This window comes from Alosa sapidissima, chromosome 20 (genome assembly GCF_018492685.1).
Source record: "Alosa sapidissima isolate fAloSap1 chromosome 20, fAloSap1.pri, whole genome shotgun sequence".
In the NCBI taxonomy this organism is placed as follows: Eukaryota; Metazoa; Chordata; class Actinopteri; order Clupeiformes; family Clupeidae; genus Alosa; species Alosa sapidissima.
The window spans coordinates 24,042,887-24,047,886 of NC_055976.1; the positions used below are offsets into that span (position 1 = coordinate 24,042,887).

At 45.3% G+C, this 5,000-nt stretch overlaps 1 pseudogene; it reads left to right on the forward strand.

The window, feature by feature from the left end:
- LOC121694193 overlaps positions 1–5,000 on the forward strand; it is a 69,557-nt pseudogene that overhangs the window by 60,286 nt on the left and 4,271 nt on the right.

Here is a 5,000-nt window from a genome sequence, read left to right on the forward strand (position 1 = left end):
CGCTTGCATACACACAGGATTGGCACCATTACGGAGGGTCACGCAGTGGCAGATGGTGTATCACATGCAGGCAATGAAGCAGGCAGTCCTTGTGTCAGGACCCCTGGCTGCAGTTGGTAAAGGGGTCAGTCATATGACCCACAGTTATGGTGTTAAACTGTTTGTGTGTGTGTGTGTGTGTGTGGTCTGTTGAAGCTGAAAAGCATGTCTTTAGGTGTACTTGTTTATCAGAGGTAGCTTTGCCTGTTTGTGCATCTGTTTTTAAAATCTGTTTTTGTTTGTTACATTGTTTGTGTTCCCATCTACAAGTTTCATATACCTGTGTGTGTGTGCATGTGTGTGTGTGTGTGTGCGTGATGCAGGTGTCCCGTCCAAGCGTAACGAGCTGTACTACGACTGCTGTAAGGAGCCGTACCCGGACGTGACGTTCACGGTGACCATGCGACGCCGGACGCTCTACTACGGCCTGAACCTCATCCTGCCCTGCATGCTCATCTCCGGCCTCGCCCTGCTCGGCTTCCTGCTGCCCGCCGGCTCCGGAGAGAAGATCTCACTCGGTATGCCACACCGCGCGCGTGTGTGTGTGTGTGTGTGTGTTGCAAAACAAAAACAGGTGTGCGTGTGTGTGTGGAATATATGTGTCTGCGTGCATGTGTGAGTGTGTGTGTGTTTGTGTGTATGTGTTGAAAAGAAAAAAAGGTGTGTGTGTGGTATATATGTGTCTGTGTGCGTGTGTGCGTGTGTGAGTGTGTGTGTGTGTGTGTGTGTGTGTGTCTGTCTGTCTGTCTGTGTGTGTGTCTGTCTCCTCCCTATCCGTATCTCTCTCTCATCCTATCTCATCTCATCTCAGCATCGCATCAGCCTGCCTGTCACATTTCCCCCACAGATCTCATCCTAACTTCATCGTATTCGGGTGGCCAGAGATCTGAAAAATGCTTTGTTCCCCAGTCTTTGTGGAACACCACTGAGGGTTGGAAACTTTAAGTGAGAAATACTGCAAAAAAAGCCTAGGTTAATTCCTTCATCATATTTCATTAATTATCACTGAATTATTACTGCAAAATTGATCCTTAACGCCAAATCATTTAAAACCTGTCATTCTATGCATTATTTTAGCATCCTCTGCCCAGATACTATCATCCACAACAGCGCTGAAGTTATGTGTGATAAACCCATGAGCCCAAACCCAGATAGCTTTTTTTTATTGTTCTACATCTCTATCAAGTCCTTCAGGGAGTCGTTATCGTGCTGTTTTATGGAGTTCTCTTCAGTAAATGAAATTGCCTGTATTCATCACTTGCAGAACGGCCGCATCCATTTAGGCTCCCGCGGTGAGGTGAGTTTATGTAATGGTGAAACTCAAAAGGTTGCGTTGAGGAGTATTGGGGAGGAGGGCAGAGGCTTGCCAAGGAGCCCGACAGTTTTTATGCGGCTCGTCCGTTTCACCTGACACCACTACCACTGCACGCTGCCAGACGCCTGCGTTACTGTAACCTAAATGGAATTTTTTTCCCCAAAATAGACAGTGTTAGTGGGGAGCGCAGAAACGCTGACAGACACATCTGTTTACAGAGGCAACTGCTCACCAGCACAGCCATACTGTTTTTACACTATGTATGTGTGTGTCTATCCATTTTCACTCTGTGTGTGTCTGTGTGTGTGCGTGTGTGAGAGAGAGAGAGAGAGAGAGTGTGTGTGTGTGTGTGTGTGTGTGTGTGTGTGTGTGTGTGTGTGTGTGTGTGTGTGTGTAGATAGATAGATACTTTATTGATCCCCAAAATTGAAATTCAAGGCATTGTGCGTATGCATCTGTGTGCATGTGTGTGTGTGTGTACAAAGATGATTTTCTGTTTGACTGTGTGCATGTGTGTTTGCATTATGTGTGCAATAACTCAGAGAACTCTTTTTGTATTGCTTAGACATCAGAATGCTGCTGTTTACATTGGAAAGAGATTTTTGAATACTGTAATATCTCCTCTCCTTTCTCTTCATGCATCTCTCTCTCTCTCTCCCCCTCTATCGTAGGGATAACAGTCTTGCTGTCGCTGACGGTGTTCATGCTGCTGGTGGCAGAGATCATGCCCGCCACCTCTGACTCTGTCCCGCTCATCGGTAATCTCATCCTGTAATCCTATGACACACAGACACCCAGGCAGACAGACAGATACACAGATAGCTAGACAGATACAGACAAACAGACATACAGAGAGACAAACAGGCAACACAGATAGATAGATAGATAGATAGATAGATAGATAGATAGTGAAGTAATTTTATTTCTATAGCACATTTAAAAACAATAGAGTTAGTTGACCCAAAGTGCTTCACAGTTGATAAGGACAGTAGATAAAAAATCAATTAAAAAAACATTGTGTTTTAAGTAATAAAAGGACATGTTACTTATAACTCATTTACATAGTATAGTAGGCCCATTCAGCATGGCAGCGCGTACACTCTACATACAAACTCACACTTCTTCATTGTCCTTCAGGCTATCAGAACCCCATAATATACATTACACTGACCCCTAGTGGTGTGGTTCCAAGTGCAGACACAACACAAACATTTCAAAAGCAAGGAGTTAATAAAAAATCAAGAGGTGCAGAGCAAGATAGATAGATAGATAGATAGATAGATAGATAGATAGATAGATAGATAGATAGAAAGAAAGAAAGCAATAAAGAAAGAAAGAAAGAAAGACTCATGAATGAATGAATGAATGAATAAATGGATGGATGGATGGGTGAGTGAGTGGATGATGGACAGAAGGGTACACGCGGTGCGTTTGAATTGAACTGTGGGCGCTCATCGCTCCTGAGCCAGTGGCTGGGCTGCTGCTGCTGTGAGTCTGGGCGATGGTGGGTATCCTCCTGCAGCCTGATTAGGGAGAGTGTGCTGTGCAGGCGCTAAGCAGGGCTCTGATAGTCTGTGTGGACATACCAAGTGTTAATAGCTGGGCATAATTCAGACTCATTTGGCTGAAAGCTCCGCAGGCTCACTTTTTCATGAGTCAGATTGGTGTGTGTGTGTGTGTGTGTGTGTGTGTGTGTGTGTGCGTGCGTGTGCATTTTCAAACTTAATGATGCACTTTAAAGTACCAAATACTGTCAGTGATTGTCTTGTATTTTATCCTGAGCATAATAGATCTGTACCCATTTCAATCGATGCAACATTTACAAGTAAGGAATTCACAGTCTTCCTTTAACATTTTATGATGTGAAGGGGAACAAAATATTTAGCAATAAAGACCTAGGGCCCTATCATGACATTCTAAAGTGCATCGTCACTCGTCAAAAGTCTATTCAAATTTAGTAGGATGTCCAGTTCACATTGGGAGGGGTTTCGTTATCAAACGTGGAGCGCATGGCGTAACAAGGTGTTCCTAGGTCTTTTAATCAGTCATATGGGTGTGTTTGGGGCGTAACATCATTTTAAACCAATGAGAATGACATCTGTCATTCCCTTTAACGGCGCAACGCGCGATATGTCAAATAAATGCATCGGTATTTTGGCATTCAACGGCGCATTTGAAGGAGGCTGCTTGCGAGACCGTATGGAATAGTCATTCTTAAACCATGCTTTACTAAAACCTAGCATAGCCTTCACACATTTGCACTCGTCTATTATTTGAACTCATTGGCAAAGTGAAACTAACTTCACCAAGGAGTCAGTCAACGACAAGACAGTTATATGCAGTTACTTTTACTATTGACTGACAATGGGTTACCACCGAAAACAGGCTGGAAAAAGCAACACTTACCCTAATGTTGCTCAAATGACTGAATAAAACAACATTTATCCTGCAGAGGAGTTGCTTATATCTCGTGACAGTGCGTCTTCAGCTGTGCTCCATACGTGTCTCTCGCCTCTCCCCTAATCACTTTTAACCGTCATTACCAATTTGCAAATGATGGTGAATAACTACTCATCATGAGATGTACAGTATTTCGTAATATCTTTATTCTAATTATGTTTCCCATTGTAATCGTGCAATTTGTAATGCTTTGCATGGACGTGCGCTGGTGCGTTCATGAATGATAGAAGGATGGTGCGTGCACCTGCCAATATGACTGTTGACATGCGCTCTTAAAATAGTAGGTGGTGTATGATAGCGATTTTTAGACAACGCGCTAGTCCCCTCCCTAGGTTGTTAATTGCCACACCCCTGGGCGCAATGCTTAAAAAATAAACGTGCAAAATACCGAATTAAACTTCGTGCGGGTGAATAACGAACTTTACGCCATGCGCTGGAGCACAAAATACAGCCCCTAATATGTTTGCACTTGTGTGTGTGTGTATGTGATGGGTGTCTCTGCATGTGCATCAGTAATAAAATATTAATAAATTCAGGGAGAGAGCGAGAGGGTGATAGTTGGGGGAGCGAGAGAGAGAGAGTGAGTGTGTGTGTGTGTGTGTGTGTGTGTAGTATGAGTGCAGTGCAGCGGTTATCACCATGGTTGTCATCAGACAGACAGGCTTGTCAGATGTGTTTTTCTAGAGGAGCTGAGGGAGGGCTGATTTTCTGGTTGAGGAGAGAGAGAAGGTCTCCTGCCCTTCAGAAAGAGGGAGTGGACAGAGACACAGAGGACCCAGTAAACAGGTGAGAGAGGTGGACAGGGACCCAGTGAACAGGTAAGAGGGGTGGACAGGGACCCAGTGAACAGGTGAGAGAGGTGGACACAGAGGACCCAGTGAACAGGTGAGAGGGGTGGACAGGGACCCAGTGAACAGGTGAGAGGGGTGGACAGGGACCCAGTGAACAGGTGAGAGAGGTGGACACAGAGGACCCAGTGAACAGGTGAGAGGGGTGGACAGGGATCCAGTGAACGGGTGAGAGGGGTGGACAGGGATCCAGTGAACAGGTGAGAGGGGTGGACACAGAGGACCCAGTGAACAGGTGAGAGGGGTGGACACAGAGGACCCAGTGAACAGGTGAGAGAGGTGGACACAGAGGACCCAGTGAACGGAGAGGGGTGAACAGGTGAACGGGTGAGAAGGGT